Source organism: Mixophyes fleayi, chromosome 6 (assembly GCF_038048845.1).
Source record: "Mixophyes fleayi isolate aMixFle1 chromosome 6, aMixFle1.hap1, whole genome shotgun sequence".
In the NCBI taxonomy this organism is placed as follows: domain Eukaryota; kingdom Metazoa; phylum Chordata; class Amphibia; order Anura; family Limnodynastidae; genus Mixophyes; species Mixophyes fleayi.
Genome location: NC_134407.1, coordinates 75177938 through 75191501, shown reverse-complemented (window position 1 = coordinate 75191501; position 13564 = coordinate 75177938). Strand labels below are relative to the sequence as shown.

Here is a 13564-nt window from a genome sequence, read left to right as displayed (position 1 = left end):
GAACCCTATTAATTAATAAATAGGTCCCCAAGCGTCTGTCTGTGTAAACTTGCAATACTACAGCAGGATGATCTTTCCATTCTGCCAGATTAAATCCATTTTCAGTATTTGTGACGGAATCACCGATTTATAGCTTGCTTCATCATTTTTCACAGGTGCTGTCCCAGCTAGGCTAATTTGATAAATAGATAATTAATACCCAAATTGGTCAAGAATTGATAAATGGAATCCTCTGTCACTTTAACTGATCATTTATTACTTACCAATGCACAGTTTTTTGGGGACAGAAAGGACTTTCTTTCTAAAAGAGCATTAAATCCACATTGATTTTACAGCTCTAAACTGTTATTGCAAATGCCCCAGAGTCCCAAATCACCAGAAACTCATTATTAGAATCAGCAACATAATCAGGTAGGTGCAGTTTGAATATTTTTAAATACTAGCTTTTTATGGTAATACATTTTGAATAGCTAGATTTGATTTTAACATCTGGGGGTAAATGTATGAACATGCGGGTTCTTCAACACCCGCGTGTTCAGCGTGTTCGGCGATTAAATTTCAAGCGGTGCTGCCTTGTAAAGGGAAACTTCAAACCTGCCTGAAACGCTTGATACATTTACCCCACGAAGTTGAAGTAAAATTATTGTATTTACACACATATGCTGAGCAGTACACCTCTTAACATCTGTGCAGGTTGGAACCAGTAGCATATGCACCCGGTTTAAGGCAGGCCCACATACTTGCGTTTCACTTGCATACCCCTTCCCTCCCGGTGGCTCCAGATGATGGTTTATTCCTTCATAAACCCTGAAGGCATATGTATAGTCTTTGCCACTCTCACATATACATTTTATACCATACCTGGTGCTCTTACTTGGGTTATATTGCTTTGCATCTAGTTTGCGTGTAAAATAGTAATATCCATTAACGTATTTTGTTGGAGGGTATAGATTTTTCATTCCTTTTCTTTCATTTCTTGACAGTGGAGACATTGTAGACTAATAATATTGTTCACATTTTATATCATTACCTTGGCATCACCTTTAAATATATGTGCATATGATGAATAATATGTGTGTACCAATAAGGCCATAATTCAGACTTAATCATAAATATTGACTGCAATTTCTATATAAGTTTCATGTAATCAAGAGTACATATTGTCAGTATGCGCATTAATGCCAGACTGTGCCATGTACAGAGGAATATATTGCAATTGCCTATGTGGGGGAAGCCACAAACTGTTATTATTATTATTATTATTATTATTATTATTATTATTATTATTATTTAGCAAATTGAGCCTATAAAATCTAAATACCTAACACTAAACTTGTGTAATGGCCAAAGATTTTTTAATTTAAAAATGACCTAACACATAAATAACAAACAAAGCTCTAAAACGTAAATACCCAATACTCTTATACCTAATAAGCTAATACCCAATACTCTAATATGCTAATGCTAAACAAACCTAATGTAATGCTTTTTTCATTATTAAAACTAGCAAGATCACCAGTTACTTAGAGTTAACCTAGTAACCTAATAACCCATTACAAACTACCTATTATTATAATAGGCTAATATGTCTGCAAATCTTTAATGGACTTTTAGGGGGGATTTCAATTGGCCGCGTTACTGTAACACTATTACCGTTATTACGGTAATGGGGAAGTAGCCACGGCCAATTTGAGTAGGGCCCCATCCCCGAGGGCATGCTTAGCGCTCTGAAGAGCTAGGCTGCACCCTTTTGTCCTCCCCTCCAAACCACTTAATCGGGACGAATGGGAGGTATGCGCTAGGGAGTGTGCACCTATCGTTTTGTTGGCTCTTGGAGTGCAAAATGTAAGAGCAATACACATAAGTAATCACAAGTAAACTATCCCACATTATTATTATCTTTTATTTATATGGTGCCGCATCACTGCGCATAGTGCGTAGGAGAGCACAAAACACGGCTTACGTTATGACTAATACACATCTGACAATGCAATGTAGAACACAAGTTTTTAGACACGTGTCCTTGTAAAAGTAGAATTTCAGCACTTGCCATTAAAGAATAAAAAAAAGTGCATATCACATAAAATATGTGCATTAACCCATTCATATGTTTACATGTATATTTATAAATCTAGAGTTTGGAGTGCAAATGCATGATTAATGAACATGGGTAACGGGTCTCAGACATGTGAGTGACCACTCCGCAGGTGATCTTAAGGTTGTTAACTTACGCTCAAAGGTTGTCTAATCTGTCTCTGCTACAAAGAACATAGCAAGCATCTGACATTTCAAGGTCTTTCAATTCCATTCCTGCTACTGACCTTGAATGTTTTACAGCATTGTGCTTCTCCTTTGACTTATCTTTATACATATAATGAGTAACATTGTCCCAAGTTTATGGTATGTTGTGTATGTCTTTCAAAAAGCTTATAAATGGTAATATGGAGGATTCGATTTTGTTTCTTTTCTCGCTATCCTGTCGGGGATCAGGTTGTGGATCTATACAGCGCTGCCTTGTTAAGCTTTCACAGTGCTAACCCTATCTTGGAGGACTTTTAATTCGAGCTCCACTCCTATAAATTTGTGGGGATCGTTTCTCCATATATATGATACCATCTGAGGATTTTTGTATTCTCTAAATTTATGGAGGGCCCTAGAAGAGGACCTATTGGACTCTGGGTGGATTATACTATATGATTTGTGCTCCTGAGTTAGGGAGCTCTTTTGCAGTAACTATACCATCAGATAGTTATTCTTCGTTTAATAATTTATACATATTTTATGTACTCATTTTATAGTGTTTTGTATTAAATATTTTTTTATTTGTGAATGAACCAATCTCTTCAATCTTTTGTTCTATTTATTGTACATATTTATGTCTATGTTGTTGGCTAGTTTCCTCAGCGCCATTTTCTTTCCAGGTGTTCTTGTATCCTCTTGGGTTTCAATAGGCCCTTAATGAGCTGCAGGGGGGATTAGCCATTTTATAGAATATTGATTCATATAGCTACCTTGATCTTCTTTTCCTGTGAGTGCCGGACTCAGCCCTTTGGTGGGTTATTGGCTGCTATGCTAAATTGGGATGAAACTGTCTGGTTAGCAAGGCTAGGTACAACACTACAGAATTTTCCAACCAATGTGCTATCTACAACGATTTTACCTATGACTGAATTTCCGAACAGTCTACCGATTCATGTGTACACTATATACACGATTTACCTTCTGATCTGTGCTCTTCATTTGGTTTAAGAGCAGTGTATTCGGTCATTCCTGTCACACTGATTATAACACACAAAATAAACTTCGACTTCTCCACAATGTCGTTATAAATTATGTTTGCTTCTGTGACTCTGAAGCGAAACAGTCAGTCTCAGAACGAACAGACAAATTAATCCACCTATAGCACTCTCTACATTTAACAACACAAACACAGTGACAGGTTCCTACTCTCTCTCTGGGCAGACAGTCGTGTGAGTGCATACACACTGCAGGATCGGAAGGCTATTGGAACGAGATTTTTAGTCCTACCGACCAATCAAATGAAACGATTATCGGTACTTTGGAACGACTGTCATTTATCGTACAAGTATACACACTAATGCGATAACGGGCTAAACCGTCGTTTATCGGGTATTTGGCCTGATAATTGGCTGAAAAACCTTTAGTGTGTACCTAACCTAAATAGTTCTAGTAGAAGAATTCATGCATGCAAAGCATTAGGCAGCTCGGAAGAAAGTTTAGCTTTCCATCATAAGACACCAGTAGAATACTGAAACTGAAATAGTCCATAGGAGTCATGTGCATAAGTAACTTGGTAGCAGAAGTGCAAATACAAACTGGTGTACCCTATGGCGAAAATATCCAGGTAGCTATATCTCCATACTTGGTCTCCACCTCCAACATATGATAACCCAGATAAGAATCTCTGTCGCCAACCTATTTCCTTCATTGTAATTCTTAGGAGTAATTACGATGTACCATTTTACTCATTAGCTAATGGGTACTTGGAAAGACTCCCCAGTTGTAGTAACCAATATAGGTATCCTGTAAGTAGTCTAAAAAAATGTCAGCATTTACTATGAGGAGCAAGTGCCGCAACACCACAGCTTAGTTTGTATATTGTGACATTGTGCATCCTGATGGCATCTATGTAGATAGTGGCATTGCAGATGCAAATACATTTTGGCTGGACAAAGGATGGTGTGTAGATGTAATAAGAAAGGCATTTCTTCTTAACTTATATTTTAATTGAGAATCAGTGCTTACTCTTAGATACATATAAAGGAATACTACTTAGTGTGCTATCATGTGAACCAGAAAGCAGTATAATACAAGTTGGATTCTGGAACTCTGAATTTATGCAGAGGTGCATTTGAGAAGAGCCATTCTACTAACCGCTCCTTCATTTATCGAACTCTCAGTCTGCATGTCTTGATGTCTCTTCTCATGTCATAAAAATTCCCCTGCCATTAACACAATCATTCATCTCCTGATAAAATCTCTGCTGCTGTAAATATTCCAAGAGGTGAAGACTGAACACAATAGGGTGCTATCAAATGCACCATTATGATTTAAATTAAGAAATGTGAAATATTGAAAATACATAGTTACTTGGTACACTTGTTTGAGTTGTTTAATGTTAATATAAGAGCAGCTGTATAATTTCCTGCACTTTTGGAAGGTTGCTGTAAGTGGTCGGAAATAAACTTATATCCACTAATAACAAAAAGCAAAAATATCATTAGGTAATCCAGTGCTTTTTTGCAGACGTGCAAAATATGCAGATATGTATGTGCAGAAGTAGCTCTCTAGCTACAAGTTAAGAGAAATTCTGCACACACTTGTTTACAGGTCATTTCTTGCCCTTTGTAATTACTAGTGTTTTGCAAACCTGTGGAACTAGTATTGACCAGCTAAATTTAGATAAAGTCATTCTTCTGTTTGCAGCGCTGAAAGGTATTTCCTTATCGGCTTAGTTATCTGTAAGTGAAAGATACATTTTGTTTTAAACGTTAAAAACATTGTCAGCTTGAAAAAACTGTTAAAAGTAAATGTGTCATGTTTGTGTGGTCAGTAAACACATAAAGCTTTATGTTGTACATTGAACCACAGCGCTCTGTTTTTTGCGCAGAACATTGTTATATGCACTATTTAGGTATTATATATGACACAGCTTTGCTCCAAAACCATACCTGGCAACATTTTATATTTGGCTTCCGGGAGCTGCCGGGTGAAGGTGGGCGTGCAGGGGGTGGTGCTCCGAAAATCGTGCCGTTTTGGCCCCGCCCCCGTGACGTAATGACGCAAAACGCGTCATTTTACAGTGGGGGTGGGTTTTTGTTCCCACTGACGTGATTTTACCTGTTTTTGACAATTTTTAAAGAACTCCAGATCCAAAGCGAAAAACAAAACACATTTGGTTTTGGTTTTGCCAAAATCAAATCCAAAACATCAACATGATTTTACCAAGACCAAGAACCAAGACCAAAGCCAAAACACGAGGGTCTCTGCACATCTCTAAATGAAAATAAATGACTGGTGCAGCCAATTTTGGATTGATGAATTGGGGACCTGCGCTGTACTTACCCCATGGGACCCCTATCCAAGCTAGCATCTCTTTCTACCGTTTTCCATTTAATAAGTGTTTCTTATATATAAAACAAAATCAGAGCAGATGTGACTTTCACCACCTCAGACGTAGCAGAGGATATTGGTGCTCACGCTTCATGGTTTAATCTCATTACCACATGTGCATGCTGTAGCTCTGCCCAAAGTCCTCCTTTGGCCACTCCATGCACATTGATCAAGAGCAGGCAAACATGGAGGAAAGAGTGGATGCGCCACCCATTTTCCCATATTTACCTTAGACGAGCTATAAATCCGCATATATATGCACTTATGCTTATAAATACACACACACATACATATATATATATATATATATATATATATATATATATATATATATTAGGGATGAGCGGGCTCGGATTTTAGAAATCAGAACACCCCCTAACAGTGCCGATCTGAGCCTAATCTGAGCACTGTTCGGGTATTCCCGCCGATCGCAAAACTCAAAACGAGGCAAAATGTCATAATCCCGCCGTCGGATCTCGCGAGATCCGGATTCATATTAGTCCCCGCTTGCCGCCGCCATCTTCACTCAGGCATTGATCAGGGAAGAGGGAGTGTGTGTTAGTGGTGTCCTCTGTCCTGCTCATTCCAGTGGTGGTGTCCTGTGCTCTGTCCTGCTCAATCCAGTGGTGCTGTCCTGTACTCTGTCCTGCTCAGTCCAGTGGTGGTGTCGTGTGCTCTGTCCTGCTCAGTCCAGTGGTGCTGTCCTGTGCTCTGTCCTGCTCAGTCCAGTGGTGGTGCTGCCATAATTCCAGTGGTGCTGTCCTGTGTCCAGTCCAGTGGTACTGCTATATAAGTTCACTGATCCTGCAGTATAAGTCCAGTGGTACTTCTATATAACTAATTCACTGATCCTGCAGTATAAGTAAAGTGGTACTGCTATATAACTAAGTACACTGATCCTGCAGTATAAGTCCAGTGGTACTGCTATATAACTAAGTTCATTGATCCTGCAGTATAAGTCCAGTGGTATTGCTATATAACTAAGTTCACTGATCCTGCAGTATAAGTCCAGTGGTACTGCTATATAAGTCCACTGATCCTGCCGTATAAGTCCAGTGGTACTGCTATATAAGTCCACTGATCCTGCCGTATAAGTCCAGTAGTACTGCTATATAAGTTCACTGATCCTGCCGTATAAGTCCAGTGGTACTGCTGTATAACTCCAGTCCAGTGGTACTCTCCTGTGCCGCATATAATTTTTAAAGCCTTTGCCAAGTGTGTGTGGTTTAGGGGTACTCTCTCTTGTGCTGCATATAATGGAGAACAAAAATTTGGAGGATAAAGTAGGGAAAGATCAAGAACCACTTTCTCCTAACCTTTTGGCCTAAAAACAATTTTGTGAGGTGTTCAGAATAGACTGGAAATGAGTGGAAATGAATGTTATTGAGGTTAATAATATCGTAGGAGTGAAAAAACAAAAAAAAAATCTGTATTTTAGCAGTTTTTATTCTTTTTTAAAAAAAAATCAGAACCCAAAACCCAAAACCTTGAGGGGGGTGTTTTGGCAAAACCCATTAGAACCCAAAACCTGAAGGTAATCAGAACCCAAAACCCAAAACACGAAAAGTGGCCGGTGCAGATCCCTAATATATATTGTGGCAAGAGCCCGCTACTGCAGAAGCACACGCGTACAACTTCCTTTTTATGGTTCTTTATTGTCAGGATGGTAATAATGTTTTGACACCGTATACTTGCACAGCAATTATGGAGACCCTCAACGCTTACTATACATAGTCCAGCTCTCTGTCCAGATCAGCCAGCTAGCCCAGCGTTGATCTCCCTGAACAATGAAACAAGCAGGGTTTTATACCTGACACTCCTCCCACAGGCCTAGCTTGATGGACAGGTGATACACCCAGCGCCGGTGCTAGGGTCCTTGGCGCCCTAGGCACAGTGTGAAAATCGCCGCCCCCCCCTTTAAAAATCGCCCCCCCCCCTTTAAAAATCGCCCCCCCCTTTAAAAATCGCCGCTGCGCTTCCCTCCCCACCCCTCCCCATGTCTTTTTTTAACTTACCTGCATGAAGCTGCTCCTCTCTACTCTGTCTTCTCCCCTCCACTCACAGACACTGTCGGGCCGTGATGATGACATCATCATGGCCTGTCACTGTCAGTGAGCGGAGGGGAGAAGACAGAGCAGATAGGAGCAGCTTCATGCAGGTAAGATTCAATAGCCCCTTCCCTCCTCTCCTCCCCGTGGATTTCCGTTTTTTTTTTTATTTCGAGGCGCCCTGCAGAGCCCGGCGCCCTAGGCAATTGCCTAACCTTGCCTAATGGGAGCGCCGGGCCTGGATACACCCACCTTCTCTTTAAAAGGAAACGCCCATCCCTGGCTCTGTTTAGACTATCAGACCCACCCTGTCTGTTTGCTGAGAGGAAGCAGCTTTTAAATCATGTAAGTAAACCAATTTTAAACTACACATATGTTTTTACCTGGTTTAATCTCCACCTAGGTACATAACTGTGCCAATGTTTTACTCTACTTCCCTGCTTTCTCTGCATATTGCCAGATAAATGCCTCCTTTTGTTACAATATATATATATATATATATATATATATATATATATATATATATATATACATATACATACACACAACACACATTATTTTATATATTAAATTTGTTGTTTCAAGGCAGTGTTTTCTGGCATGACCAGAGGAGACCTTTACTTGAAATTCCATGTAAACACTGTCATCTTGTTTGTGCAGTTATGTAATTAAGGGGAAGCCTCAGAACTATCTTGATTAAAGGCAGAGAACCAACTGGTTAGAGCCAAATTGACGAAACGCATGCACACTTACGTAAAAGTCTGTCACTACAGCTGTGTTTTTATAGAAATCCTGGATGTAAAATTTAGTCTCAGGATTTCCTGTGTTGTTTGTATATTAATATACACTCTACATAAATATATGTCACTTGGCTGTGCCGTAAAGAATTTCAGTAATGCATCAGTTGGTATGAATAAATGGGTATGGCGTGTTATGCTCAGGCACAGAGCAGATGCTTATGTGGTCACATTTACTCTTTGGCTTTGTGACCTTTTCTCATTGTATAATACGCCTATAATCTCATTACCAGATTCTCTACGCAAGAAAAATTATGAAAGGAAAACTGAAAATGCTAATTTTGATAACACAATAAATAAGTCACTGTCTCGATGTCTAGCACATTTCCTTAAAGGAAAAACTTCAGAGAAAAATGAAGCCTGTTCTACAGAGACACAGTCTACATATGCGTTTTCCTTGTGTAATATTATACTTGTTGATTTTATACGATGCACCTGGTAATGTAGTGTCTGCAGCTCAACTAGGAGTTTTATACTCTTCTGTTGTGTCTCATACAACACGACCTGTCTTAAGAGTGATATGACCTCAGAGACATAATAAAACAAGGGAATATAAGCAGCTTTTCTGTAACTTTTTTTTTTTTTTTTAGGTAAAACAGCCTGATAAATTAAAATAAATTCTGATAAATATATCTCATACTTGCCCACTCTGGCAGTATGAGCTCTAGGAGGGGGCTCCATCATGGGGACGTAGCCACACGGGTGGTGCCGTTAGGCCCACCCCTGTGAAACTTTATCAATATTAGCCTATTACAAAAGGGGGCAGGGCCAGGATGGCACATTTAGCCCCACCCCCACCCACTTCACCAACGAAGAAGGTGTCACGGGCACTAGGAGTCTTTGCCCAGGATATCACCAGATGATGTTCTTACCAGAGTAATATAGCTGGTACTATGGTCCTCTGGTAGCAGGGTGACAACGGAACAGGAGACTCAGCAGATGGTGAGAGAATGCTCAAGGAAAGTCTATGACTAGCAGCAACTGGTAATGACTTAGATGTATGTACACGAGGAACCAGATGGACAAGGAAACGCGAGGAGAGTCAGTGGTCTGCGTACAGCAAGTTGTACCACTGCTATAGTGAGGAGGAATGTCCAGGAGTAGAGAGGAGGTAGTGAAAGTCAGTGGTCTGCGTATAGCAAGTTGTACCACTGTCTATAGTGAAGGAATGGATTCCAGGTGCAAGTAGGTAACGGGGAAGTCAGTGGTCTGCGTACAGCAAGTTGTACCACTGCTTATGTGAGAGGATACTTGAAACTGGTGCCAATGGGAAACAGGAGTCAGTGGTCTGCGTCAGCAAGTTGTACCACTGCTATATATATGTGAGGAGGGACACGAGGAGATGAATGTAATGCAGAAGATACACGGGGCACACAGAACTTGATCCCACGATGATATCCACAATACAATAATAACTGACAAGCGCTGCTTGAAGTATACAAAGTCACTATAGCGATCCAGGTAATAGGAAACAAAGTCAATAGTAACAATAGCTTCAGTAGATAGAAGACTCCGGAGATGAACACAACACAGTCCAGACGGATATGCAATACAATAGCAAAGTCAATGGAAAGTATGCATACCGCGGTTCAGGAGAGCAGGCTGTCAAGGAAACGTGCAGGGATACCTGAACGGCTTAACGCCGGCAGGAGGAGAGACCACTGGAGGATGGAAGCGGTAATCAGGTTGGTGCAGCGCACGGAAGGTAACCAGTAATCAACGGAGCAATACTCAGGAAGCAGTAGTAAGTAAAACTGGAAACATGATGAACACGGGAGAGTTGAGGCTGTCTGGAATCCGGCAGAGTAGCGGAGGCAGCGGAGGGAAGGTACGCTGAACACAGGAGAGTAGAGGCGGTCTGGAATCCAGCAGTAGAAGTGAAGGCAGCGGAGGGGAGACACGCTGAACACAGGAGAGTAGAGGCGGTCTAGAATCCGGCAGCAGTAACGGAGGCAGCGGAGAGCAGACACGCTGAACACAGGAGAGTTGAGGCGGACTGGAATCCGGCAGCAGTAGCAGATAGGAATCAGCTGAGTGCAGACACGATGAACACAGGAGAGTTGAGGCGGACTGGAATCCGGCAGCAGTAGCAGATAGGAATCAGCTGAGTGCAGGCATGATGAACACAGGAGCGAAGTAGACAGGAATTAGCTGGAGCTGAATACACGAGGAAACACAGGAACACCTTCAGAGGCTCATGGGGAATGAGACTCCAAGATCAGGCAACCAGGTAATGATCACAGGTGGTTTAAATAGGGAGGGTTGCCTGATCATCCAATCAATTAAAAGCAACAGGTACTGAAGGTTTCATAAGGGCTGCACTTGCGCAGACCCTCAGGATGGCGGACGGCCACGGTTCCTGAACACAGGAGAAATGGCACTCACAGTCCGGTGAGTGACAGAAGGCACAATGCGGGAGGTTTCCCTGCTCTCCCAGGAGTCCAGGAGAACTCCCAAAAATTCGGGAGTCTCCCAGACATTCCGGAAGAGTAGGCAACTATGATATATCTCCAATGTGTGATTTGTTGCATTATTAGTGGAGTTTGCACAGATCAGACATGGAAGAAACATCAGTCTGCACAGGGATCAATAGTCCCTATTCAATGTGGTTTATTGGTCCAGGTGAGTGTACTTTTTCTACCTTGCACCCAGAAGATGCTGGAGACAAACTAGGAAAAGAGGAGGTGGGTGGGGGCTTCATGATAGGATTCATGTCATGATGTAAGCAAAGCAATTTCACCATCAAGGCTAATCACTTCGGTAAAACCTGATACTCTTGGCCAGATTCAAATTGGAATGCAAAAAAAAGACATGGAACTTGAGCGTAGTTCGGACCGTTTTAAAATCCAAACAGGTCTCAAGATGCCTTTTATATTTGAATCTGGGTGTATTTACACGCTGCCTAAACGTTATGTGTTGTATGTTAACAGACAGACCAGTATAACACAAGCATATGTGTAAGGTCACATCAGAACGGCATACAAAAAAATGTATGTTATATAATAAATGAACAACTAAACAGTATAAACATAAATCATAAAAATATGGTGGGTTTAAAAAAAAAATATTTTTTATAAATTGTTTTTATATTAAAAACATAAATCAAGATGTTCTTAATGTGCTCTGTGTATACAATGCATTTTTATTGCATATCTTACTTGCATACACATGTTGTGTGCTGGCTAGTGGCACGCAAACATGTACTTTTCCAAACAAAGACTATGCTGTCTTAGTCATCACTATCAGACGACACCTGCCCTGTAACTGGTGCAAATGATACGGCTGAAGCACACGTACTTAAGAGAAACCCAGGACATGAATCAGACACATTTGCGCCGGCACTCTCTCAGTACACCATTACTGTACATTGTCTACATCAATCTGCCTCTTCCCTCCCCTTTACCATCCTAGTCTTGTCTCCTTCTACCTGGTAAACACTCTCCATGATAACTGACAGAGTTCAGGAGGTTTCCTCCTAATTAAGGACATTCTGGGAGAATAGATAACTATGGAGCTTAGGTGGACCAAAAGCTTAGTATTATGTTTTATATTTATCTGTGTGTTAAAGACAGAGTAACCTACTAGTATGTGTGCTTAATCTGCCTACTCGTCCTCATCATCATCATAGTTTATTTATAAGGCAACATCCAATCAGAATCAGTCTCATTCCTCTCAGGTGACAGGTGAAGATAACAATGTACATATGTATCAACTAAATCATGTATTACTTTTGTATTTGTGACCCTACCCAAACAAATGTTATACTGTTTTATATTGTTAGAAATCATCTTTATATTTTGTGCAAGTTGCGAAAGAAAAAAAATAAAAATAAAATCATCATTCTTCTTTTTCTTGTAAAGACCTTGCACTGCCGCGATACCAGAAACACCCCCCGAATGAACCATCCTTGCCCACCGATCATTCTAAAACATGTCTATCAGTTTCACCTGCATATCTCCAAACATTTAAAAGTTAAAAACTGAGGCAAAGTAAAATCTTTTGCCCAAGCCACACCCACTTCTCCTCACTCTTATAGACTCCACCCCTTGTTCCACTAATAACAGAACTATTGGGAGGCATCTGTGTTGATGGATATCAACCACAAATGTGTAATTGTGCATTTTATACTTTTCTGGAGCAATGTTGCACATTTTCATGCATCAGTTTCTTACTGTATATTATCATTGTACAACCTGCAGTGCACATGTAAGTTTGCCTGCCCACCATCTATAAACATCAGTATATGCATAAACTAATTAAACTGATTAAATGGTGACAGGTTCAGTTTTTTTTAAATTAAAATAATATGTGAGAAACAGGTTGGCACTTGCAATCTTACTTAAAATGCAAATTGCACAAACCTATTTAGATGTTTATCTTACTGCCAGTTAATTACTAACGCCATCTATATATGTATACCTCAAATTAAAATATTTCAGCACATTTGTACATCTAAGTTATTTGCAGCCTTTAAAATAATGATCTGCCACTACATTTGTAACCCCACATTAATCGATTGCAAAGAATGCCCATTATATGCCCAAGGAGTTCAGTTTTAAAAGTGGCTTCCAAATAACATCTGAGTCATTGCCCCAGCCTTTGTTTTTGGCAGAGAACGTTTCAGAAAAAGATTTGATTTATGCTGGGAAGGAACAAAAAAAAGGGATGAGAGTAGCAAATTCACAGTGTCCCATTTGGATGGGAGCGGCTCACAGTACCAGTTCTTTCTTCAAGTCTCTCTGAACACACAATTGACTTGCAAAAACAGCTTTCTTATTAAGGCAAATTAAATGAAAATGATAGCAAAAGGCATTCTGGTTTAGTCCTTGTCCTTCCCCACACTGCAGCCCTGGGAACTGCATGTTGTACAAGTTTCCCCTCGTCTCTTCCATTTCTGTAGTGCTGCACCAGATTTTCACGAATGAGATGAAGAGTATGTAAGCGTGCTGACCAATCAGAAGCCACAATAATGTTACTGCTCACAACCAACTTTTAGAATGGAGACTCTTTTTTATAGTGCAAAAGTACAGAAACAGAACAGCCCGGGAAAAACTATTTCACCAATGCAATTATGGGGGCTTTAGT

At 40.4% G+C, this 13564-nt stretch overlaps 1 protein-coding gene across 3 annotated transcripts in view; it reads left to right on the top strand.

The window, feature by feature from the left end:
* Window positions 1-13564, top strand: part of KCNJ16 (potassium inwardly rectifying channel subfamily J member 16) — a 59579-nt gene that overhangs the window by 17448 nt on the left and 28567 nt on the right. The window contains exon 1 of one of the 3 annotated variants that reach the window (XM_075216868.1): window positions 8007-8027. The exons of the other annotated variants lie outside the window; for them this stretch is intronic. The gene's annotated coding sequence lies outside the window, so the exon portion shown is untranslated. Of the gene's footprint in view, window positions 1-8006; window positions 8028-13564 lie in introns of those variants that run through there. 3 annotated transcript variants of the gene reach the window in all.